At 42.0% G+C, this 27,448-nt stretch overlaps 1 protein-coding gene across 1 annotated transcript in view; it reads left to right on the top strand.

Annotated features, from left to right (window-relative positions):
• Positions 1–27,448, top strand: part of FBXO36 (F-box protein 36) — an 88,639-nt gene that overhangs the window by 29,341 nt on the left and 31,850 nt on the right. The window lies entirely within an intron of this gene.

Genomic DNA, 27,448 nt, shown 5'->3' with positions numbered 1-27,448 from the left:
AACATCCAAGTGATCCTGGATAGTGGCAGCCAACAGCATGAAGTCATAAAAGCAAAAATAAATGCGTGTTTGAATAAGCAGCAAGACACCGAAGAGAGTGTCTCGACATGATCAACAGGGCAACATCAGTTTCTTAGTGTCTCATTCAGATTAATGGGGGAGAGAAAGAATTTCTTTTCTAGCCTACCAGAGATGGTAAATGGAAATTAGCCTTTCCTAATGCAAGCTGCATAGACTAAAGGTTGCGAAGACGTAAGGTCTATGTTCAGCTTACACGTGGTCATGAATCTAGCTCTTAGCATAATTCTAAGCTCACAGTGGAAATTCAGTAAACATTTGCTGGATTAATAAACATTAACCCTCTTTACTATAATATTTTAGAAGAAAGTACAGAACACAAAAATGGCACAAAACGAAGTAGCCACGAGGTAGGGAGTCTGGTCGAGAAGGGTTTTATTGATGTGTCTATAGGATCTGAATCTTAAAAAAAAAAAAAAAAAAAAAAAAAAAGGAATAGATCTTTTCTAGGAATTCTAGGCAGGAGGGACCCACTAGCAAATTCACTGCATTGCAGAACCACAAGTGATGTGTTGAAATGTGGAATATAGTCAGGGGATTCATACAAGGTGATGCTGATGAAGGTCACTGGCTGGGGGACTGTACGTGCCACATCCAGCTTTTTGACTATGGACACCCTTTAAAGGATTTGGTGGGGGAAAAGAGAGAGAGAGAGAGAAAGGGCCATCATATTCACATTAGCATTTTAGTAAGAAGCCCTTGGCTGCCATGTTTGAGAGTAGCCTGGATTGGTTCAAGCATGGAGGCAGAGAGTCATGAGATTTTATCTTGATCCTCAAGAGCACAGTGGAGACGAAGGGGATGGCAAGAGTTGTTATGGAAGTGAAATTCATAGAATTTGGTCATGCAGGCGGTGTCTTGATGAGAGAAAGGTAAATGACTCAACCGGTGCCACCAAAATAAGGAACGCGGGAGGAAGTATTTGTAAGAGAAGATGATGAGACCGATTTTTTTCATAGTTGATTGTAACATGCTGGTGGATTACCCAGATGAGTGTGCGGAGTAAGCAGCTGGCTAATTTACTAAGACTCGGGAGATCAGGAGTGAAAATACAGATTTTGACTCAGCAGCATTAAAGCTATGGATGAGATTACCTGGAGGAGAAGAGAAGTCAGCTAAGGACAGAGCTTTAACACTGAAGCACAAGTCAAGGCAGAGTAACAGTTATGTCCCCGCATTTGCATGTTCTTTATACTTTTGCGGGGGTTGGTGTATACATCACTGATATTAGTGGTATGCACTAAAACAGGCTATTTGAGAATAGGTTACATATTTTCCTTTGTAAGTAATAAAATGCGTTGGCAGTGAGAACGGTTGGATAACAGGGTTGGTAGGACTTGGGAAATGACACCTCTTGCATGACATTGACAGGGATGTAAGTTGGTACATCCTTCCCGGGGCAGAAACTCTTGGCTGTCCCCAGTATCCGTTTTCCCTTGTCCTCAGTAAAAGAACACCTGACTTTTAACTGAACATAAAGGCATCCAAGGAAAAATGACTTACAGTTCCCAGCCTGCCCTGCAGCGAGGTGTAGCCACATGACCAAATTCTGGCCAATAGATGTTGCCCGAGTGGTGAGTTTGACTTCACAGAAGAGTCCCTGGGATTTGACCCTTTTTGTCCCTTTCCCTTTCCTGCTGGCTGGAGTGCAGATTCAATGGCTAGAATTTAAGCAGCCACCTCACACCATGCTGAAGAAGCCGTGTTCTGAAATGGTGGTGCACCAAAATGGAAGGTGCCTGGTCCCCTGGGTCATGGACCACCTCCTCTTCTGGGTAACCTTCTGTCTCGTGTAAGCCATCTTGGTGGGTGATCTCTCGAAGTCAGCCGAACCTAATCCTGACAGATCTGCTTCCCAAGGGCAGTTTAGCAATATTTTGTCAAGTAGTGTTGTGTCCTTTACCCTCCTACCACCCCACCTCAGGGAATTTACCTCTAGGAGATAATTACACACATTTGAAATGACACGTAAATGGGATATTCATCACAGCATTATTTATAACAACCCAAAAGTAAAGTGGGGCAAGCTGAAAGTCCTTCAAAAGAAAATCGATTAAGCAGAGTATGTATACTTCCGTGTAAGGGAACACCGTGAAGCCACTGAAAATGATGATGTTTTATTTAGACATCACAGGAATACATGTCTGTGACATAGAATAAAAGAAGACTTCACAAATGAGCATGTTAAGTATTATCCCAATTATGTAAAACTAATATATGCACATATGCAAACACACAAATCCATCTGTAAATGTTTGTAGAGTCTGAGTAATGTTTGGAGAATGTAAGATACACTTAATGCTTGAAAATGGGATTTTAGATTTTGGTTTCTTTTTGACTTCCCCTCCATGCTTTGTACCATTGAGTGGCTTTTTTTTTTTTTTTTTTTTTTTTTTTTTTTTTTAGAGTAGGCTCCGTGTTCGGGCGCCTGGATGGCTCAGTCGGTTAAGCGGCCGACTTCGGCTCAGGTCGTGATCTCACGGTTCGTGGGTTCAAGCCCCGCGTCGGGCTCTGTGCTGACCGCTCAGAGCCTGGAGCCTGCTTGGGATTCTGTGTCTCCCTCTCTCTCTGCCCCTCCCCTGTTCATGCTCTGTCTCTCTCTGTCTCAAAAATTAATAAATGTTAAAAAAAAAAATTTAAAGTAGGCTCCGTGTTCAGTGTGGAGCTTGAACCCACGACTCTGAGATTAAGAGTCGCATGCTCTACCGACTGAGTCAGCCAGGTACCCCCTCTTGTGCTTTGTATTCTTATTTGAACTGTTTACTATCAGCCTTACCACTGTTATAAAAAACCGTAAAGGTTTTTTTGATGTTTTAAAATGTTCTCTTTAAAAAATTAATACCATTAAGAAAGTAATGTGGAGAATTATTGCCAGCAAACTGTTCAGGAAGGGGTGTGGCCAATATTGCTAAAAGCCAGATAAATGAAAACACGCTCCAGGAAAACTGACTCACCTTTTTTTGTGGTTAGCCCATAGTAGGTGGAGACATCCTAATTGGCAGATTTTTAAGCTTTCTACTGAAAAAATAATTGGAGCTTAGATGATTACCTTAATGGAGAATATATTTCAATTCTTCCATTTTACTTTTTATAGATCTGGGGAGTTGAGATGGGAAAAGGCGATACATTTATGTTTTCAGGGTAAACTTCAGTCATTCAGGATACCTCGTTTTTATTTTTTTGTTAGAAAAATATCCACAGTAATTTTTAGTAAGTCTAGCAAGATATTCATTTATGCACACAGTGTAAGAACAATGCCGCTGAAGATTTGAAAGTTGTTTTTTTTTTTTTTTCCCCAGTAGGCTTCACGCCCAACATGGGGCTTGAACTCATTACCCTGAGATCGAGTCACATGCTCTACTGACTGAGCCAGCCAGGTGTCCCTGAAGTTTTGAGTTTTTATTTATTTTCTTTTATACATTTTTTTAAAATGTTTATTTATTTTTGAGAGAGAAAGGGAGAGAGAGAGAGAGGGAGAGGGAGGGAGAATGCAAGTGGGGGAGGAGCAGAGAGAGAGGGAAACACAGAATCCGAAAGCAGGGTCCAGGCTCTGAGCTGTCAGCACACAGCCAGATGCAGGGCTTGAACCCACAAGTCGTGAGCTCATGACCTGAGCCAAAATCGAACGCTTAACCGACTGAGCCACCCAGGCGCACCCCCCCCTTTTTTTTAAGAGCAAGCAAACAGGGAAAAAGGGGCAAAAGAAGAAAGAAAACCTTAAACAGGCTCCACACCCAGTATGGAACCTGACACAGGGCTCAATCCCATGACCTTGGGATCATAACCCACACCTAAATCAAGACCAGAGGCACAACTGACTGAACCACCCAGGCGCCCCAAATGTTGAGTTTTTAAAGATGGGTTCCTACCCCCAGAGCAACTGTGCAGTTTATCTCCCCACCCTAACCTCAGATTATTGATTATATTTTATGTTTTATTTCATTTTATTTTTTGTTACAAAAAGCTTAATTTATTTACAAAGAAATGCAATGCACTTATACAATTCATAGCAGTTAAATGGAAATAAAATAGCGGAGCACCCTGAAGAGGTTAAGGCTAATTTTAATCTATTTATTAAAGGCCTGTTCACTGTAGTATTTCCCAATTTTAAAATCCTAAAACATATCTTTCCTTTTTTTGTTGTTAAGTTTATTTATTTACCTTGAGAGAGACAGAGATAGCACAAGTGAGGGAGGGGCAGAGAGAGGACAGAGAGAGAATCCCAAGCAAGCTCCATGCAGCCAGCACCCATCCCGATGCAGGGGCTCAAACCCCTGAAGCCGAGAGATCACGACCTGAGTCGAAACCAAGCATCGGATGCTTAACCAACTGAGCCACCCTGGCACCCCTCTTTTTTTTTTTTTTTTCTTTTTTAATTTGAAAGATTGCCTCCCAGTCTGCAAACATTTTAGCCCTTTTGTGGAGTTTAATCTTTTTCTCTTTTATGGCCATTTAAGTAACTCTGCAGGAGAATTCCTTCTTCATTTTCATCGAGTTGATTTCCCTAGTACTGGCCCTTACTTAGCATTTCCAAAACGTAGAAAAGCAGCAGGCAGCCATTATTTGGTACCCCCCACACACTTCTTTTAGATCTGGCAGGCCATAAAATCATAAGATGTGACTGAATTGCAGTCTTAATTTTTAAATTATTTAATATGCTTAAATATGATTAAAGTACTTAATTTTACATAACAGAAAATAGTCTGCCCATTCACACAACAGTGCTTTTGTGGTATTTTCATAATAAGGATTTCTAGGGGCACCCGGGTGGCTCAGTCGGTTGAGCTTCTGACTTCGGCTCAGGTCATGATCTCGCAGTTCGTGAGTTCGAGCCCCGTGTCAGGCTCTGTGCTGACAGCTCGGAGCCTGGAGCCTGCTCCGGATTCTGTGTTTCCCTCTCTCTGACCCTTTCCTGCTCATGCTCTGTCTCTCTCTGTCTCTCAGAAAATGAATAAACGTTAAAAAAAAAAAATTGATAATAAGGATTTCTCAGTTTAGATTTAGATTGCTTGGTATCTCTAGTTTATTCTTTCCTGACTTTTAAATGAAATACATAAATGCATAATGAGTGTACATAGCAAGGTATGTTTAAACAGAAACAAATTAACGTATATACAAATGTTTATGAATATAAATCTATGAATATAAATTCCAATATAAATATTACTTGAATTTTGTATCTTCCAATGTATAGCTTTATGCGGTTTATATCCCACATAGGGATGACTTCTTTTTTTAAATGTTGTTTTATTTATTTCCCATCTTATTTTTATCATATACAGATATTTTGTCTGTTTTAAAAATTAAAAATATTTTTTCTTTTCAATTTTTATTTATTTTTTTAAATTATCTTTTTTAATGTTTTTATTTATTTTTGACAGAGAGATATAGCACAAACAGGGGACGGGCAGAGAGAGAGGGAGACACAGAATCCCAAGCAGGCCCCAGACTCTGAGCTGTCAGCACAGAACCCACGAACCGTGAGATCATGACCTGAGCTGAAGTTGGATGCTTAACCGAATGAGCCACCCACGTGCCCCTCAAATTTTTATTTAAATTCTAGTTCATTCACAATGACTTCTTTTTTATATATTCTTTTTTTAAAAAACGTTTGTTTATTTCGTTTGAGAGAGCAAGAGCGCATGAGTGGGGGAGGGGCAAAGAGCGAGAATCCCAAGCAAGCTCCGTGCTGTCAGTGGGGCTCAAACTCACAAACCTTGAGACCATGACCTGAGCCGAAATCAAGAGTCTGATGCTTAACAGACTGAGCCATGCAGGTGCCCCAACGATGACCTCCAAAGCCTAAAAACCTTATTGTCATTTTCAACAGTATAGTCTACTCGAAAAACCTCTGACCTCTCTTGATTTGATTTCTGCCATTTCCTGGCTGTGTGGTGTGGGATAAGTCAATGCATTAATTTATTCAATGATTCGTTCAACAAGCACTTATTGGTATCAACTCTGTGTCTTTCACCAAGGGTGCTCTGCAGACTAAAAAAAAAAAAAAAGTCTCCAACTAAGACCTGGAGGTTATTTTGGAGGGTAGTGGCAGTCCCAAAAGATAAACAAATAATGATAGTTCAGATAACTACTGGGCTATTCAGCAGATACCATGAAGCTTGGGTGGAATTGAAGAGGGGATTCTCGGCCATCCTGTGCAAAGACAGGAGGACATTACAAGGCAAGGAATCCTTGGAGAACTTAGCCTTAGAAATATGGGAGGATTCTGAGAAGAGGAGAAATCAAGAGAGGGAATCAAATGCTGCAGAGTATAGTAAAATAAAGATGGGTGTGCCCTTTGATACAAACTTGGGAGGATCCTGGTGACATTTGCAAGATGAATTCAGTGACATGATAGGTGTGAATGGAGAAAGAGGAAATAAGGACAAGGCAAGTGGACAATTTTTCTAAGAAAACTGTTTGTAAAGGGAAGGGTCAGAGAAGGCTCAAACTGTAGGGAAAGCATGCCCAAAGGATTATATGGTTGTCAGAGAGGAGAGGTTTGAATATGTTTAAGGCTAAGAGGAAGAAGCCAATGGAAAAGGAAACGATGAAACAGGAGGAAAGAGACATAGAATAATTGGAGTAACACGAGCTTCCATGTCAGACCGACGTACATCAGATCTTGTTAGCTCTGTGACCTTGGCCCTCTGAATCTCACCTTCCTCAACGGGAAAATGAAAACCTGATACGTGAATGAAGTTTCTTCATTCATTCATTCATAAAATTCACTTTCCAGGCAGATGCTGACCATGCAGAGAAGAGAAGACACTTGTCCTTTGCTTGCTAGGATGTTACAGACCGGTGGATGCAGTCGTAAGGAATAGAAATAAATTAGATATTTAGGAGGTCAAAAATTTTTTTTGAAGACTTGGTTATTGTTTGGATCTGGGGGAAGAAAGAAAGCTATACAGTAGACAGTGGGGTGGGCATGTTGAACTATTTGGCTCAGTCCTACAGAAGTCCTCATATTCCATGGTTGAGGGCGTTTCTCTCTCTCAGCAGATGTTAATGAGAACACATGTAGCCCCAATTGCCACCGACAGCCAAGTCGTGACCATACGGGAACCAGGCTTTAGCTGAAGCCAATACTGCCTGAGCCCGAGAAAGCAGAGCAATGGAAAAACCTAGATCGCTGATGACGTACTTGAACCACTGATCACACGCCGTGCCTGGGCCTCCCCTCTCTCTAGACTCCATTTCAGCCTGCTAGTCAGGGTTGTCTGTTAAATGTAGCCAAAAGCATCCTAACAGTTATAGGTTGATCTGAGAATAAAGTGAAATATGTACAGCGTCCGGTGTTTCAATGAGGTAAATTTAATTTTTGCTAATTATTGCTATTAATTAATTAACATTGTTATCGATTCCCAGGTTCTTGGACAAATGGTAATACCCATAAGTTGGCAAGCTTTATACCGGGCCAGATAGGAAATATTTTAGGCACTGTAGGCCACGTATGGTGCGTATAGTATATTCTTCTTTGTGTTTTGCTTTTTCTTTTTTAAAAATGTAGGAACCATTTTTGCTCAAGCTATGGGCATATTTGGCCTATTGGCTGGAATTTGTGGACCCCTAACAATGCCATTCACTGACACAAGAATCCAGGAAGAGGAGGCTTGGAGAAGATATTGAATTCTGTTTTAAATATATTAAGGTAGCATAGCATATCCAGGTAGAGATGCTCATTAGGCTAAGAGATCTGGGCTGGAGATATAAATGGTGAATCATTAGCGCAAAGATGGTAGAAATCCAGGGAAGAAGTCAGGGATGGATCGATCACCCAGGAAGACTACCAGTAAGATAAGGAAAAAGCTAAGGAAGAACCTACAGAGAGCCCTGAACTCCAGGATTGGAGTGAAGGTCACAGTCCCACATGAGGTTAACCAAGAACTCGACAAGAGGGAGACCAGTCTCTAGTACAGTGGTTTATGTGCTGTGATGGACTTCTGCAAAGGATTCTATAAGCACACACGGAGAGGCACCTAACCAGCCTGAGCTTGAAAAGGAAACTCCAAATGTCATGCGTTAACAGTCTCGTGAGATGCCTGGGAAATTAGTCAAGTATCCTAGGCAGAAGGAACAGCCTGTACAAAAGCACAAGAAGAGTAGGAGACAAATACAAGGGCTGGTAGGTGGATAGACTACAATGTAACTTCAGACATAGGCTGGAGAGATAAGGACCGGCCAGATCAGGAATGTTTTACACGCGACGCCAATGCCTTGAGAGGGATGGGGATCTGTGTAAGAGTTTCAGGTAGAGGACTGACACAATCACATTGATGTCTTAGAAGCTTAGAAGCGGCATTCTAGCAGCAGATGTATGAATGATGACTTCTGGGAGGATAGACCCGGGAGGAAGGAGGTGGAGAATGGAAAAACCTCTGTACTTGCCCAAGGGGAAAACATTTAAGGTACTTAGTAACGTGCTGGAAAATGTTTTACAACTAACTGGGGGCGTTGGGGGTGGGGGGAGTGCTGATTTGTGGCAATTGCCAATTTCTGTGTGTAAATATTTCTGTCATGCCCAAACCAAGGCAAGTTGTGGGAATATAGAGAAAGGGTGGATTAAGAGATTTAGGAGTTGAATTGAGACTTGGTGACCAATTGAGTGGAGAATGAAGAAGTACAGGCTCTTTTAGATTTCTTGTTTTATGAGCTTGTGACTAGGATTGGCATAACACTGAAACAGGGTAAAGAAAGCAAATCTGTATGGTCTCTCTCCCTCCCCTGCTAGAATGTAAACTCCATGAGCACGGGGACTTTTAATCATTTCTTATGCTGCTCTATCCCTAGCACACAGAACAAGTGCATGGCGCATGGTTGACAGTAAATATTTGTTGAATGAATGAATGAATGTTTCACAATGAAACCACTAAAGAGATCACTGCTGACTTAAGCAGTGTCCTCTAAGCAGTACAGAGCCAGGCTGCAGTGGGCTGAAAAGTGATGGGATGAGGAATTAGAGATAATGCATAGACTACTGTTAAAAAAGGCTTGTCTGAAGAACCGGAGATATGTTGGACAGCAGCCAACTGGAGGAAAATTTACATTACTTTGTCTCGGGAAGAAAGAATCTTAGCATGGAGCTTGAGGACTGGCCCAGGGGAGTAGATCAGAACTCTGAGACCTAGACCTTGCATAAAAATCACAGGCCCAAATAAAAAGATAAGAGCTGAGCCCGCAGGAGAGGGAAGGAGGGAGGGGAGATGAGGGGTGTTAAATAACAAAAATTCAACTGAGTAAATTTTAAAGATCTAATAGACTTTACTAATCAATTCATGCATCAGGCAGCATCCCATCTTGCAAGTAAAGAGGAGGTCCAAGGAGCTCTACAAATGGAAGGATTTTACCGGCAGAAGTGGGGCAAGACAATTAGCAAAAGAAAAGAAAGGATTATTTCAGGCAAGGTCACTTTCCCTAGGGGGAGAGCAGGGGGTCTTATTTGATGGATTATCTCATCCTCCTCTGGAGAGGAGGATGGAGAAGGCCCATGTGACAGGTGACCTCCTTTGTGCTGACCAGAAAATGCCTGACTGACTGGTTAAGGTCACATATCTGGGGGATGTTGAAACTGCAGTTAGGTTAAGTAGTGAGTTCTGTTTGGTGACTTGCCTTGGCCTAAGTGACTCCATTTTGGACCTGTGATTTTCTTTTTAACAGCAGATAAGGTGGGGTCTGTCCAAGATCAGAAGTCAGGGAACGGAACCAGAAAAATCTAGATTGTGGATGCTTACGAATGATTTTTGATCGATTCCAATTTAGGTTAAACAGAAAGGACCATGGGTTGCTTGGCCAGCTGTTAAACCTGAGAATGGAAACTTGTATATATTGACAAGAAAACTTGCCAAAGTTTGCATTTGTGGGCATTAATGTAACTCGGGAAAAGAAGTATTTGAATCAACTGTGTTTCATTTAAATTTCTTCAAGAAAATGTTTTTTCTCCCCACGAGAACATTTCATAAATCCTTTTAATTACTGTACCTAATATAAATATTTTTAGGCATTATTTTGTTTTAAATTATACGTTTAAAAGGTTATGCTATCACACCAGACTGTGGGCCACACAAAACCTGAAATTTGATTGAGGACTTCTTGAATTTTCGTATCGCGTTTTCCCTTCAAGCTCTGCTTTCCTCCCTTAAGTCAGCTTCATTCAGTGCCTTTGGGGAGTTTCCCAATATCAGGCTTTGAGATGCAAGGCCCCAGCATTTTAAATTTCAAAAGCCCAAACTGGGTGGGGGTTGGGCGCCTAAAAGTTTTGGCATATAAGATTGCTCCTCTCCCTATTCTCTAATCGAGAAAACCTTCCAGATTGCAGAGGGAAGAGAGGTTCAGGGAGGAGGGAAAGAGGAGTTAGATGCTGCTGGTTCACCTGAAGAGTCCTTGACCATTTCCTTCCAAGGTGGTTTGGGGATGAAGGTCAAAACCCCAGTGGACTCCCCAGGTAGACTGAAGTTCCCGGAGCTGAACAGACCTTCGCACTTCTCCTCCCCACCAGGTGAAGCAGGTGAATAGGAGTCTGCTAAGGGGTCTCGGGTGCCCTCCTACCCCAGCAGGTGGCCAAAGAAGGCGGTGTCTGGACGCTCTTTGTCTCCTGCAGGACTCAGGTGTCATAGGGCACCTCCTTCTGCGGGCCACTAGCGGGAGGAAATGTTGCCAAAAGAGGACCAGGAGGAGACCGCTGCAGCCCTTACCTTGTGACCCGTTCCATGATAACCCAGAACTGATGGGATGGAGGGCAGCTCACCCGTTGCTGGCTCGTACGTGGCACAGAGGACTCCCCACTCCTCAGAAACTTGGCCTCAGCCTCAGTAGAGAGGAAAGAGGTGCCAAAGGGACGGAGATTAGATTTAGGAAACATGTTTTCTTCGGGTTGGGATGGAGAGAGAAACTTACCAGAAAAATTGTATTTCTTGCACACATGTGTTAAGCCAGTGAGTGTCCTATTTACTACAATATCATAACAATATAGATTCTAAGTAGTTAAAGCCATATATCCATTTTACAAGTCACATAAGTAGTTGTTTTATATTACTTTGTGTTCATATTCTAGCTCTACAGATATGATCTTCTTAAGTAAGACTTAGTCACTTTTTTTAAAATTTTTTTTTAATGTTTATTTATTTTTGAGACAGAGAGAGACAGAGCATGAACGGGGGAGGGGCAGAGAGAGAGGGAGACACAGAATCGGAAGCAGGCTCCAGGCTCCGAGCCATCAGCCCAGAGCCTGACGCGGGGCTCGAACTCACGGACCGCGAGATCGTGACCTGGCTGAAGTCGGACGCTTAACCGACTGAGCCACCCAGGCGCCCCAACTTAGTCACTTTTTATACCGCCCTCTTCCATGAACAGTTGGCCGGCTCACTGCTTTGCGCAGAGGAGGGACACAGTAAATATTTATTTGACTGATAAATGTCTTGACTCGAGTAAATGGATATGTGACCATCACTATAGACCCTTTGAAGATCTGATTCAAATCTCTTGGGAAGTTTGAGCACATATTGAGGGCTAAGTGTTTTCCAGAGAGAATAGAGAACATTTGTTAGCCCGGCGGGTCATTTGAATGGCGGACAAATAAGATCTTTTACTGACTGTTAATGATGCAAAGAAAGTGACTCACACTAAGTCGTGAAGAACGAGTTTTTCGGGAGGACAAGGCAGGGGAGGACACTCTAGGCATCGGACATGCGTATGCAAATCCATGGCGGTATAATCCAAACATGGCACCTGCACACAACTCACTGGGGTAGTGATGAGACATGACACTGGCCAGCAAGACGGGATGGTGATCATCTGGAGGCCAATGTCTCATTGCGTTTGCTAGCATCTTCCAGGTGGAGGACGCACTCAGCTCCAGACAAGATCTTCTAAGGGGCTGGCTATTAGAAAGCATCCAGACGTGAAAACAAACACGTGAGTGAATATCAAAGCACTTGAAGAACATGTCCATGATTGCTTTCTTGCTCTTCTTCTCCCTTACAATCTGCAATTTAGGAGGAAAGTCCGTTCGATGTAACCCTGGGGTTATGCGATACGGTACAGGTAGAATTTGTCTCCAGTGAGCAACTCAGCTTCAGGGTAGGTTGCTGGAAAAGGGTTTTCCTTACCAGCCTGTTGGTTGGGAAGGGCTACACGGGGCATGTCGGGTGAGAAGCAAAGCAGTTTACTGGCTCCTGTGTCTTACCGTCTGGCTGCGCAAGGGCTCAAATGACACCTGCTCCAATCACCCAGTTTAAATGGAACCCCCGTCCCTGCTCAGTACTCCTTGTCTGGCTTTCCTAGTTTGTTTTTCTTCACAGCATTTACCTGATGTTCTAACACACTATGAAATATATTTACTTGCTTTGCTTACTTACCCCATACCCCATAAATGTAAGCTCCACGGGCACAGGGCTTTGTCAGTTTTGCTAGAACAACACAACGCCCTCTGTGCTTGTGGCCTGTGAAGGGAATGAAATGCTCTGACATCTCAGCACATCAGTCACACCCCCACCCAGAGTAAGTGAAAGACCCATCCAATGCCACATAGTCACGATTTGCAGATTAACACCTTCAGGTTTATAAACACCACTGCTTCCTTGCATATCGTGGACGTTGAAAAGTTAAGGCTTTTCATCATTCCAATAAGGCAAGGTGTTGAACAGATTTAGAGGCTTTGGGGTCAGGCAGACCTGGACTCAAATCCCACTGAGCAGTGAATGAGTTAGAGCCAGTTTTTCATCCGTAAAATGTACAACGGCACTAACCTCCCTTGTTGTAAAGATTAAATAGGATTAAGTCCAAAGAACACGGCATGTGACTCATGGTGGGCACTTAAAAACCTGTTATTATTTTATCATAATCATTTCGGGAGCTGTATTAGTCTGCTAGGGCCGCCATAACAAAATACCACAAGTTGGGTGGCTTCAACAACAGAAATTTATTTTCTCATAGTTTTGAAGGGTAGAAGCCAAGATCAAAGGCTTGGTGGGTTTGGTTTCTCCTGAGGCCTCTCTCCTGGGCTTGCAATGGCCACCTTCTCACTGTGGCCCCTTGTGGTCTTTCTTCTGAAAGTGCACATCTCCATTGTCTCTTCCTCTTCTTATAAGGATGTCAGTCATGGGACACCTGGGTGGCTCAGTCAGTTAAGCGTCCGACTCTTGATTTCAGCTCAGGTCATAATCAGTTCATGAGTTTGAGCCCCGTGTCGGGCTCTGTGCTGACAGCATGGAGCCTGCTTGGGATTTTCTGTCTCCCTTTCTCTCTCTTTCTCTCTCTCTGATCCTCCCCAGTTGTTCTCTCTCTCTCTCTCTCTCTCAAAATAAATAAACATTAAAAAAATATATATGTCAATCATATTGGATTAGGACCCACTCATAAGATCTCATTTACCTGTTTAACCTTTACCCTTTCAAAGGCCCTGTCCCCAAATACAACTACACTGGGGGTTAGGGCTGCAGCATAGGAATATCAGAGGGACACAGTTCAGTCCATAACAGAAGGTGAGGAAGGTTTGCACAAAGTACCTCCAATTGTGATATATTTAATAATTATATTTAATTCCCAGAAACACACGTACTTTAGTGGGTCTTTTTTGACTCCCAGAAAGGGGCTGAGAAGGGAATAGATGGAAATATTCAGTAGCAGGTGTTCATCTTACAAACAAGAAGAAAGAAACCATAAGGAAGAGGGAAACACGACATGTGGAGAGAGCCTGAGAGGGGGCACACAAGTAAAACCAGGAAGTGGCCCCTTCCCGAGTGGTTGGACCCTACCTGGGGCTGCATTTGCAGAAGCAGTAATACAGAATGGGTGAGGAACAAGAGGAAATACAGCTAGTAGCTGCTGTTGACAGAGAGGTGAGAGAGAGAAAGAGAGAAGGAGACTGTGTTTCTGATAAGTAAATGTTTATCTCATCGAGAGAGAAACTGTCAGTTTCTCTGGGTCCATACTGTTCCATCATTCCGTGCCAGGGAATTAGGCACATGTAGAGCTACCGCTAACTAGACCTCCAGGAAACTTGGGGAAATTTTAAGTTTTCTGCCAGTAGATTACTATCTTGTTACCAGAAGTAAGCAGGTTGTGAGTTAGCGGCATGTGCATCCCGAGACGGGCTCCATGAAGCGGGGCCGTAGACACCTGGGCCTTCTACCTGCTCGGTCACTTTTCCTGCCCTTATCCGGGAAGGTTTTGGAGAGAGTCTATTCTTTTTTCTGGGCATTGTTCCAGAAGATAATATTGTGCTAATACAAAGGTAAAAAAAAAAAAAAAAAAAAGCAATTGCAGCTGTGTTCAGACCTTCTTCTTCTTCTTCTTCTTTTTTTTTTTTTTTGCTTTGATCTTACTGTTTATAGAGTACTTTGGATTTCTTTGAGATTTTTAGCACGCCCATCTGGCAAACACACGTACTGTTTTGGGGTCAGGCCTCTGCAAAGCGTGTGTTAGAACTGACTGGCGTGGCTCTGCCTCACGCTGTCTTTCTGCACTTGGGGATGAGCCCACCATCTCCAGCCTGAGAAAATTGCGGGTTTCATCAAGTTCTCCGACGAGCGCTGCAAGAGTGGATCTGCGCTGCTTCTAAACCTGGGGAGCTGCGTCTGTGTTTTTAACCTCTTACGGAAACACATTCCAGCGATGATTTTATAGAATAGAAACACAAAACCGTATCTGATGCTCTGCTAAGCACATTTACATGTACCATTTCATTTTAATCCTCCCAGAAGTTGTGATGGATATGAGCAAGCAGGCAGAGACTATGAGACCTGCCCAAGGTCACCCTGGTACTAAATCTCAGCACCGGAATGTCCCTCTGGGTCCAAAATAGCTGCTTGAACACCCTTGAAACCCCATTTGTGCCTTCACGGTGTAGCACCACAGTCAGTCAGTGACGTCCCATCCACTTTGCTGTGACATGTTTTATCCTCTTATTGCTGCCTTTTTTTTTTTTTAATTAAGTAATTTCTAAGACCAACGTGGGGTTTGAACTCATGACCTCGAGATCAAGAGTCACATGCTCTACCAACTGAGCCAGCCAGGTTCCCTATCCTCTTACTGCTTATATGACTTGTTCTTCCGGTATCATAAGTATGTGCGATTTTGCCCCTGTTTTCTTTTGGAAAGATTTTTATCATTAGCATGTGTAGTTTTCTTGCATATCCTCCTTCTTTTGTGCAAAATCTTGTGGAAGTTTTGCTTTCAGAAAATCTTCCTAATGTTGTATAGAGTCTGGGGTATAAATGCCCAAGTTTTTATGCATGGTAAGGAGGAAATTACAGTCGTCATGAATTCTGTAGGACCTCCAATTTGCTTTATTGTAATAGAATGTTTTTCTAGAAAGAATATTGCTTAAAGCTGCATTTCTGGATCTCAAAACTTAGGAGGAGGAAACAAAACTAATAGCTACAACCTCTATAGTGAGTTATCAAGTTAAAATAATAGCTTCTAATGAGTCAGAATCTGGAATTCTGATTCCAGGATTTCAGTGTGAAAATAAGGATGATATTAAAAACATGTATAATCAAAAAATAAATCCAGAGAACACACTAGTGGTTGCCAGAGGGGAAGAGGGTGAAGGGATGGGTGAAATAGGTGAAGGGGATTAAGAGGTAAAAAAAACTTCCAGTATTGGTGTGCCTGGGTGGCTCAGTCAGTTAAGTGCCTGACTCTTGATTTCGGCTCACGGTTTTGTGGGTTCAAGCCCCACATTGGGCTCTATGCTGACAGTGCAGAGCCTGCTTGGGATTCTCCCTCTGTCTCTCTCTCTGCCCCTCCCCCACAGCGCTGTCTTTGTCTCTCTCTAAATAAATAAATAAACTTAAAAAAATAATAATAAAAAGAAAAATACGTCCAGTATTAAAATAAATGAGTCACAGAGATGAAAAGCACAGCATAGGGAATATAGTCAATAATATTGAACTATCGTTGCATGGTGACAGATGGTAACAGCACTCGATGAGCATTGCATAACGTACAAAATTGTGCTGTGTTTTGCACCTAAAACTGATATAACATTGGATGTCAGCTGCCTTTCAATAATAAATAATAATAAAAAGCATGCATAATCATGCTCAGTGTGATACTATCCCTGGTCCCTGTACCATTTTCTAAATGAAAATGGTATTTAAAAAAATTTTTTTTTAATGTTTATTTATTTTTGAGAGAGAGAGAGACAGAGCTTGAGCAGGAGAGGCAGAGAGAGGGAGGCACCCCGCTTATCAAGGTATGATTTAAAAAAAATTTTTTTAAGTTTATTTATTTATTTTGAGAGAGACAGAGTGGATGGGGGAAGAGTGGGGGGGGGTGCGAGATAGAGAATTCCAAGGAGGCTCCACGCTGCCAGTGCAGAGCCCAATGCGGGGCTCAAACCCGCAGAACTGTAAGATCATGACCTGAGCCAAAACCAAGAGTCAGACGCTTAACCAACTGAGCCACCCAGGCGCCCCAATGTATGCTTTTAATATAGTAAAAATCACCCCATATAGGTTTCACGAGCTTGACAAATGAAATACCAGCGCCATAGTAAAGATAGAGAATATCTTTATCAATCCATGATTTCCCTCATGCCCCTTTCTGGTCACATTCCCCTCTCCCATCCCCATCCCTTTAGTACCACTCATCTGATTTCTGTTTTGCCTTTTCCAACATGTCCTAAATGGGATTAGACAGTCTGTAGCCTTTTATGTCCAGCTTCTTTCGCTTAACATAATTCTTTTGAGATTCAACCATGTGACTGCACATATCAGCAGTTCCTTTTATTGCTGAGTAATATTTAGTCATATGGATGTATTTATCCATCATAAAATGGTAGATATTTTGGTTGTTTCCAAGTTAGAGCTGTTACAGATAAAGTTGCTTTAAACATTTCCATGTTTCCAAGTTTTTTATATTTATAGAGTCATATTTATCAATCTTCTCTTTCCTGACTTTTGGGTTTTTTTTAATTTTTATTTATTTTTAATTTTTTTAAATGTTTATTTTTGAGAGAGAGAGAGAGAGAGAGACACAGAATGAGCAGAGGAGGGGCAGAGAGAGGGTGACAGAATCCCAAGCAGGCTCAAGGCTCTGAGCTGTCAGCACAGAATCCCATGCGGGTCTCAAACCCATGAGCTGTGAAATCTTGACCTGAGCCGAAGTCAGATGCTTAACCAACTGAGCCACCCAGGCGCCCCTGGTTTTTGGGTTTTTAACATAGTTGGAAAGATAATAAAGAAATTTACCAGGTTTCCTTTTAGTACTTTTATGGTCTCATTTTTAGCAAGTAGATCTTTGATCTGTTTGGAATTTATCTTGGTTGTTAGGCATAAATCAATTTTTTTTTTTTCTCCAAATGGCCACTCAGTTGTCCCCAGATTCCTAAATCAATCTTTTTAATCTGATTTAGGAAACTGTTTTATAATTATTTTTAATTATTTATAATTTATAATTTAATACAAACATTTTAATTTATTACAGTTATTTGTGTTTATCACTGCTATTCAATTAAAGCTAAAAATTAAGACCCTATTTTTCTTTAAAATTTATTTATTTATAATCTCTACACCCAATGTGGGGCTTGAACTCACAACCCTGAGATTAAGAGTCACGAGTTCCACCAACTGAGCCAGCCAGACGCCCTTAAAACCTATTTTTCTTTAAACTTTCAAATACAAACCTAGTAAATTCAAATATAAATCAAGTAATTACGAATGAAAATTAAAAACACTGAGTTCCATTATCCTTTGATAAACATTTAATGAGCTACTTACAGTTAACAAATTATAATCTCTTAAACTTTTAAGCACTATTTACAAACTTAATCAGATTATCTTAGAAATTATTAATTAAAGCCATGGAACTTATAAATTTAATAAAATTAAGTTCTCTTAAATGTAAATACCATTTGCAACTTAATTAAATCATCTTAAGCATTTCAAACTATACCACAAATTTAATGTCTTTTATTTTCTCAAGCATTTCTAAATTCTAAAGAGACATAATTACAAATCTAACAAAATCAAACCAACTGTTTGAAAAACTGTAATGAAACAAATGTAAAAATATAGATCAAACTCTTTTAAACTTTTAGATATCTTAAAATCATGATAAACTTAATAGATATTCCTAAGTTTAAATATTGACTACCAACTCAATCATTTATATCATCCTATATATTTAAATTAAATTAAGAAATATATATATCAGATTCTGTGTAGCATTGTAAACATCTTAAGAATACACTAAGTACAGCTTCTAGTTAAAAAACTGTTATATACCTTCCCTCCCTCGGGCAACACCACTAAAATGACAATTACAGGGTTTTCCTAAAGCATAAACCCACAAAGACAAAGAGAATGGGAAAGGCAACAATTTTGCGTGCTAGAAGTTGGATGACCTACTAGAAGCTGATTTAACAGGCCTGACAAAGCTAAAATCTAAGCTCGTGGTGGGCAAGTGGAGAAGCCATCAGATTTGTACCCCAGAGTCTCAGAGCAGCAAAGCTCAAGAATGGGTAGGAGTGGTTTTTTTTGTTTTTGTTTTTAATGTTTATTTATTTTTCACAGAGAGAGAGACAGAGCATGAGCAGGGGAAGGGCAGAGAGGGAGACACAGAATCCGAAGCAGGCTCCAGGCTCTGAGCTGTCAGCACAGAGCCCGACGTAGGGCTCAAACTCATAGACCACGAGATCATGACCTGAGCCCAAGTCGGACGCTCAACCAACTGAGCCACCCAGGCGTCCCAGGAGTGGGTTCTTTTGAAAGCAAGGGTAAAGAAGGACCTGGCAACAGTAGGAATGATTGGAATTCTGTTTGAGATGTTAGAACCACCTTCTTCATATCCTCCCCTCCTCTGCACAACCAACAACAGTTTTGCTTCACCCCCCAGAAGACTGGAAGTTTGGTCTCTGGAGGAGTATGTATGTATGTATGTACTCTGGAGGAGTATGTATGGCCTCAGGCCCCCAGGCCACTGGGACAGAGGGACTCAGTGTTAAATATGGCAAGAGATTAAATGAAAATCCAAATACTGATTTAGGAGACTCACTCTGACTCTCCCAAGGCTCAGGAGGGAAAAAACTAGAAGATTCTTCCCTGGAGAATCAGACCAGGCCAAGTAACGAGATCAAAAGGTATTAATAGTCAGGATCCTCCAACCAGAGAGCCCCAGCAGGTCACCCTATAAAGAAGTCTTCCTTTGAACAAGCCCTGCTCAAATGCCAGAACTTCCGATCAGCTTCCTAGCACCCCACTTCTGAATACCCATGCACATCTAAGAATTATCAGGCTTTTGAGGAAAGGCAAATCAAATCATCAATACCACCCTGAACAACAAAATCCAGGAAATATAATTTTGGAAAAAGTAAAGAATGCACACAGACAGAGCAAAATACTTATCAGTAATGTTCTCAGCAGGATAAGAAGAGGTTTTGTATCCATGAAACAAGAATAGAACACAATAAAAAAGTAACATTCAGAAAAAGTTAAACACCTTTTAGAAAATAAAAAATATGATAGGAAAAAAATGAAAAACTCAATAGAAGGGTTGGAATATAAAATTGAGGAAATCTCCTAGAGAAAAAGAACCAAAGATAAGAGATGGAAAACAGGGAAAAAATAAAAGAATTAGACCAGGACATCCAATACCTGAAAAAAAGGAATTCCTGAGAAACATTGTACAAGAAAATGTCCTAAACCTGAAGTGTACCCAAATTAAAAGCTCTTACTGTGTGCCCTACATAATGAATGATTAAAGCTTCGTATCAGTGATCTCAAGCAAGGTCCACTGAGGAGACAGAAACCATACTGTTATTTTACCAAGGACAATTTATTATAAAGAATTGTTAATGAATACAAGACGGTTAACAACTTAAAAGGAGCAAAAGGGGGCAAAAACCCGTGCACAAATGTTTACAGAAACTTTATCCATAAGAGCCAGAAACTGAAAACAACTCAGAAGCCCAAGCATGAGAGCAGCAGCTTGGAAGAAAATCCAGAAGCTACAAGGAAGTAGGGGTGAATCTGAGATGTTTACAGCCCTCCCAAAGTAGAAATCAAAAGGAAGCCGGCTCTACAGAACTGCAAAGCCACCTGAAGAGTTCAGTACCGTATTGCTGTTATCACCATGTTCTTGATGTCATGGAGGACGATATTCTGAGTCAGACGTTGAAACTCTCATTCAAAGAATGATCCAGAAGACTCAGATTCTGAATACGGGGGAGTTTCAGGAATACCTTCATTTGTTTATTCCACTTATATTTTCCTTTTTTAAGTATACACACGGGCAATATAACTTTATTATATTTAGCAAAATACAGAGACCCCTGGGTGGTTCAGTTGGTTAAGCGACCGACTCTAGATTTCAGCTCAGGTCATGATCTCACGGTTCATGAGATCGAGCCCCACATCAGGCACTGTGCTGCCAGTGCGGAGCCTGCTTGGGATTCTCTCTCTCCCTCTGTCTCTTCTTCTCCCCTGCTTATGTGCATGCATTCTCTCTTTTTCTCTCTCAAAAATAAATATTTAAAAAATTAATAAAAATAAAAATTAAAAAAATACATATATTGTGTCAATATAATCTATAAAATTAATGAAGTAATTCAAATGCTAAGAAAAACATAATAAAGTACATGTCTAGTGAAGAACAAAAGAGACTTTCAATAAATATAAATATTTATATTTATATTTAAAAAAACATTAAAAAAACATTGTACTTCGATTTTTTTGGACAGAGCTATTTCTACATGACACATAAAATAATACCGTGGCATACAATGGCTGGTGTATTCGATCTGATGAAATATGGTATTATTTCACATAAACACATCCAACGGAAAAGAGGTTCCCAACACAGTGACAGTGCTCTGGCTCCTCCTCTCCACAACTTATGGCTTCTGTGTCCTCCAGATGACAGCTGTCATCTCAACCTGGCTCCTCTCTTAGTCACAAAATGGCTACAGTAACTCCAGCAGTCACATCAGAGCACAACAGCCAGTGTCCAAAAAGGGGATGTGTTTCTCTGTATAAGTGATAAAATCTTCTGGAAGCTTCTGCTGACTTCTGGTGTCTCATTGGCCAAAATTTTATCACATGCCCATGCCCATACCAATCACTGGTGAGGGTATGGAGGGAACTACCGGAAATGACTTAGACCAATCATGTCCTGCCTTCTGGAGCTAGAGATGAGGCCTGCAATCTGTGCGTAACCTATGCAGAAGAGAGAGTTTGCTGGACAAATCAGGGCTCCTCTAGAAAAGGCAGGTGGGTGGCAACCCACAAAGACTGCTATCAATTCCTAATCACATTCATCGTGTTTGAAATTTACTACTTAAAAAAATTTTTAATGTTTATTTTTGAAAGAGACACACACACATACACACACACACACACACAGAGCAAGTGGGGGAGGGGCAGAGATAGAGGGAGACGCAGAATCCGAAGCAGGCTCCAGGCTCTGAGCTGTCAGCACAGAGCCCGATGCAGAGCTTGAATTCACCAACCGTGATATGACCTGAGCTGAAGTCTGGTGCTTAACAGACTGAGCCACCCAGGTGCCCCTGAAATTTACTAATTTGATTCTCCAAGGGCAACTTCATTTGTGAATTCTTGAAGGAAAGAACTATTTCAACACAATCCTTGTTAATTTCAGTTTATTCCATTCTTATTTCAACCTCAGACTCCTCTCCATTTTAAATAATGTTGCTTTTATTCCTAAGGTTTTAATTCCTAGTGATTACTACCATCCCAGAGTGAAAATTTGGATGGCTGAAAATCTAAGTTTCACTGTGTTTATACAAATTGAACCAAACATAGAGGAACACATATTTGATGTTGTAAATTTGCCCCCAAAACATATCAGAATTATGGGCTATTTTAAATAAGGTGAAATAAAATAAACTATCTTCATAGTTCATCTAAAAAAATAACACCTTTCTACCTTCTGGAAAACCAGTGCTTTGTGAGTTTTTGAGTGGTATCGAAAGGTAAAGTTACATGCGGAGTTTACCTAGCAGTCCTAACTTCTCCATTTCTCAGTAGGCTGTTCAGATAACAAAATTCTTCTTCACCTAATAACAGATCTGATTCCCAAGCTCTCCATGACACAGAATCTCAAACCCCACTCTGTGAAATCCCCTAATTATACATGATGTCCAAAGCAGGGAGAAACTTGATCTGTTAGAATAACAATAGTCTGCAAGACAAAGCAGAGACAGCCGTGTGCTCACTTACAAAACTATTTCCTAGACAGACGCTGAGAAAGATTTGGAATCCCCCACTGGCTGTGTGGTATCTGGCAAGTTACTCTAACCCTTCCTAAGTAACTTTGTTTTTAACTAGATAGATGACAGATAGATGATTCTTCTTAATTATGCTGTTGAAGAGCTACAGCAAAGGGCATGCAATTCTTAATGATTACTGAAGATTAAAAAAAAATCGAACATCAGGTCAGAGTGAAAAACTGAAATAAATTATGTCTTGTGAAGAATACGATCAGGAAAGCAAACCTCGCTGCATAAGAGCGAATATTGTTAGCTAGTTGATGAGAAAGAAGATGTTTGGGATTTGGGGCTGAGTTGGTTTCTATGAATATGAAGGACTGACCAGCAGGTGAACAAGAGGAGAAGGGAGAAAGAGGCAAGGACCCACCTCTATGGGGCACACTCCATATCTGGCATCGGGCTGGGGGCTTTGGATTTCTCCCGTGTCATCCCTCCAAGAGTCATCATCATTATTTCCATTTTGGAGATGAGGAAACTGAGGCCAAAAAAGATGAAGACATTTGCCCAAGGTATCTGATAGAAAACAAGGTTTAAACCCAGACCCATCTAATCGCAGAGTCTCTGCTTTTCTCCCATTAGTAGGATTTCTCAGCCGGGGTAGTGGTGGGAGCACAGTCTCAACCCTGGGGGAGGGCGGGGGTGTGCATTGTCCAAATATACTCAGATGCTGAGATGCCCAGCTGGGCCCACTTTTTTTCCCGTGTCCCCTCAAGGGCTGCCTAGTGAGTTGCTGTCCCAGTGGTGGAAAGGACCTAACGTTTAGGGGCCTTCACCAGATGAACGACAAATGCCTCCTCATCTTGCCTTCGTAACCGGTGAAGGAGAGATGCCAGGGGGTTAATGAGAAATCTTTGACCTCTCTTTTCAAAGTAAGCTCAGGGGCACATGGGTGGCTCCATCGGTTGAGCGTCCGACTCTTGATTTCAGCTCAGGTCATGATCTCGCGGTTCATGAGATCATGACAGGCTCACAGTGCAGAGCCTGCTTGGGGTTCTCTCTCTCCCTCTCTCTGCCCTGTCCCCCCTGCTTTCCCTCTCTCTCAAAATAAATAAGCATTAAAACAACAACGACAACAAAGTAAGCTCAATGTCCAAGTTTATAATACAAAGATATACTGGAAATATATAGAAGTCTAAAAATATGCTATATATAAATTAAAATGTTAAAGAATTCTGCCAGCGATCACGTGTTTTCTACTAAGATATCAAATCCTGGTGCGTATCCTCTGAGGAGGCTGCCTGCCCATCCTTCCTGGAGTGGGTATGAGGCCCTGTACGAGAAGTAGACGGGGCGACACCAGAAGATTCCCCGAGCCTCAGAAACGGATGCGAGTTATCTCAGCTGTCCACGGTGGGTTTCTCCATTCATAAAAAGACAGTCGTGTACTGCTCACAGGCAGTCGGGAGATTCGGGGGACCCGGGGAGAGGACAGTGAAGCCCATGTGACAGCCATATCTCAACTTGCAAAAACCAGCATAAGCCCCTCAGCAGCTTTTCTTGCATGTCCGTTAACAAAACATGCAACGTTAAGAACAAGATGCTTAAAACAATATTTATAGGCTTGAACATTTTCAAAATAGAGTTAAATACGTGACAACAGCTATGTATGAATATATGAGCTAAAATGAGCTGATGAGCTAATATCTAGCTAATAAGTAGCAATCAGTTCACAAATATTTGGGGATACCTCATAGCTCCGCTCCCTTCAAACTCCATCTGGCATGTTATATTTGCTCCCACTCTGATGTTCCTTCCCTCTGCATGTATAAATACTTTCCTTTCAATATTTGGATTAGTGGTGTATACACTTGTGAGCCTTTTAACAAATCATCATTAGCATTGTTCTGTGTTATTTTTTCATATAACATTTTATTGGCTGTGAAATATTCCATCATCTAAATGTGCCATCATTATTTAATTAGTCCCAGCTGGCAAACCCTTAGGTCAGTTCTGATTTTTCATTGTCGTAATTAACCTATGGCAAACACATGGAAAATGCTACACACATTTTCTGGCAAATTCCTCAGGATAACTTCTTTTTTTATTTTTTTTTTAAATTTTTTTTTTCAACGTTTATTTATTTTTGAGACAGAGAGAGACAGAGCATGAGTGGGCGAGGGGCAGAGAGAGAGGGAGACACAGAATCGGAAACAGGCTCCAGGCTCTGAGCCATCAGCCCAGAGCCCGACGCGGGGCTCGAACTCACGGACCGCGAGATCGTGACCTGGCTGAAGTCGGACGCTTAACCGACTGCGCCACCCAGGCGCCCCGATAACTTCTTTTTTTAAAAAAAAAAGTTATTTATTTATTTTGAGAGCGAGCGAGAGAGAGGCAGGGAGGGCAGAGAGAGGGGGAAAGAGAGAGAATCTCAAGCAGGCTCCACACTGTCAATGCAGAGCCCAATGTGGGACTCAGGCTCAAGAACCATGAGATCATGACCTGAGCCAAAATCAAGACTTGGACACTTAATCAACTGAGCCACCCAGGTGCCCCAACAAAGGATACGTTCTTAACAAGTAGAATGTTTGGGTCAAAAGGCATGAATGGCCTTTTGATAGGTATTTGCCAAACCAATTCATGCCTCTCTCAATGATTATTAAGGGCTTTATTCTTCCTTTGTCACTTAAAAAAAGAGGGAAGGGAAGGGGAGGGGAGGGGAGGGGAGGGGAGGGGAGGGGAAGGAGGGGAGGGGAAGGAAGGGAAGGGAAGGGAAGGGAAGGGAAGGGAAGGGAAGGGAAGGGAAGGGAAGGGAAGGGAAGGGAAGGGAAGGGAAGGGAAACTTTACCAATCTGAAAGACAATAAGTGGTAGAAAATATCTACCATAATTTTCTGTTTTAATAAGTACAACATTTGGAACATAAGTGAGTCTTGACAAAGCTAAGTAGTGATTCTGAATATTAGCTTTTTATGTACTGCCCTGTTGAGATGACCCAATGACTGTAGGATAAAGGTCATACTTGAAGAAAGCTTCGGGCCTCAGAACAAACCCTATGTTTATGAGTTCGAAGGGAGGAGGCTTGGACTCTGGGTCTAGCCAGTCGTCTTTCTTTAGGCTAGTGTTACATTCTCAGTAACTCACTTCAGATACGTCAGAGGAGCCGTAGGATGCTGATCTGTGCATAAGTTGACTTGAGTTTGTGCCCTGAGGCTTCTCCCTCTAGAGGCCATTATTGGCAAGCACTTCAAATGTGGCCTTCTAAATCAGTACCAGAGGGTTGATGAATTAGTATACTAAATGTTGGAAATAATTTTTCACTGATGAAACAAATGAGTAATAAGCAAGATATGAGGCTGATAAATAAGATTGAACAAGTGTCTCTCTGCCTTTCTTAATGTTTTGTTATCGGGGCGCCTGGGTGGCTCCGTCGATTAAGCGTCTGACTTCGGCTCAGGTCCTGATCTTTCGGTTCGGTGAGGTCGAGTCCCGCGTGGGGTCTCTGTGCTGACAGCTCGGATCCTGGAGCCTGCTTCGGATTCTGTGTCTTTACCTCTCTCTCTGCCCCTCCCCCACTCGTGCTCTGTCTCTCTTGCTCTCAAAAATAAATAACACATAAAAAAATATAAGTAAATGTTTTGTTATTTATTTATTTTACTTTAATTCCGGAGTAGTTAACACACACTGTTATATTCATAGCAGGAGTACAATATAGTGATTCAACAACTCTATGCATCTCTCCGCCTTTTTTTGAACAAAGCTTGGTCGTATAACATTGCTGGAGTAGTGATTGGTCTAGAACTCCATCTGTTCCCGAATCGTCCACCTAACTAAGTGATCTGGCTAGAGCTGTGGCTGATTATGTCATTGTAACATAGGTGTGCTTGTAGCAGAGAGAAACTTTCCCGTGAAGGTTCCCGCACAGTGCCCCAGTGGTTGGCGAGGACGGGACTCCACTGACCTTCCAGAAACGTAGTTTGGACTTTTGTGTCTGCTTGGTGACATGGCAGAATTCAATCTGAGACTCGCTTTCCTTGTAACATACCTCCTGGTGGTATGGCCACAGGGAGAGACAACCCACCACTTCTTTTTTTTTTCTTAATGTTTATTTATTTTTGAGAGAGAGAGAGACGGAGAACAAGCAGGGGAGGGGCAGAGAGAGACAGAGTCACAGAATCTGAAACAGGCTCCAGGCTCTGAGCCGTCAGCCCGGAGCCGCCGCTGGGCTCAAACTCCCTAGCTGCGAGTTCATGACCTGAGCTGAAGTCAAACGCTTAACCCACTGAGCCACCCAGGCGCCCCAAGACTTTAGAGTTTTGTAACGTACACATTCTTTCCCCCTTATCTATAGCCATCAGCACAACATCCAAATGAACAGTAACCCTTTAAAGGACCTACCTGCTGTTGGGCAGGGTGCTAGGTAAGCACATCTCCATGTTCCTGAGAGATAGCAGTTATCCTTCAGATATCAGGGAAGGGGAGACAGGTGGGAGATGAGCCTCAGGAGATGATAGGACGCAGGGAGGCAGCTCTAGAAGGAGAGGAAAGCTGGCTGAAGCCCAGGCCTATAAGCAAGGGGGCAAGGAGTAAGAAGCAAGGAGAAGGTCTGGCCGTTCAAAGGCTGGGGGTGGGGGTGGGGGTGGGGGGGGTGGTTCCAGAACAACCAAGAAGGGCCAAAGAACTAGTAGGGATGTGAGTTCTCTAGGAACTCTTCGTGAGTGTCTTTTGCTCACAGTGGCCCAAAAAAGATACACCAAGACTTGTGAGGACCCCAGGGAGCAATGGGTGGGTGGGGATAGGGGAGAGGAAATAAATAAAGGGAGGCCCCATAGCCAGCTTTACCTGCTTTAGCAACTTTGCCTTGGGCAGAGTCTTCCTGACCGCAATTTTAACCTCACGTGGCAATGCTAGGGAGAGAGGAAGCCAACCAGTTTCTCCGCACTGTCTCCTAACCCATCTCTTCCCCCAAAGCCCTCATCTAAGTGTAGAAAGAAGCTGGTTTGTTTGGTGGAAGTTTTACGATCTCAATTAACTACCGAGTTCCATGACAGGTTGAAAAACGTGAGATAAATTGAATAAGCTTCACGGGGCTCCTCATTAGGGCCAAGGGCTGACACTGCCATGAAATCAACATAGAACTTAGGTGGGGTTCGTAACCAGGGAAATGAGGTTTGCTTCAAATAAACCACCACGCTGGTAGAAG

Source organism: Lynx rufus, unplaced genomic scaffold (assembly GCF_022079265.1).
Source record: "Lynx rufus isolate CCGP_SWC_20201006 ecotype Redwood Valley unplaced genomic scaffold, mLynRuf1.p SCAF_2, whole genome shotgun sequence".
Classification (NCBI taxonomy): Eukaryota; Metazoa; Chordata; class Mammalia; order Carnivora; family Felidae; genus Lynx; species Lynx rufus.
The sequence above is the reverse complement of the archived record's forward strand: the minus strand, read 5'-3'. Positions and strand labels throughout refer to the sequence as shown.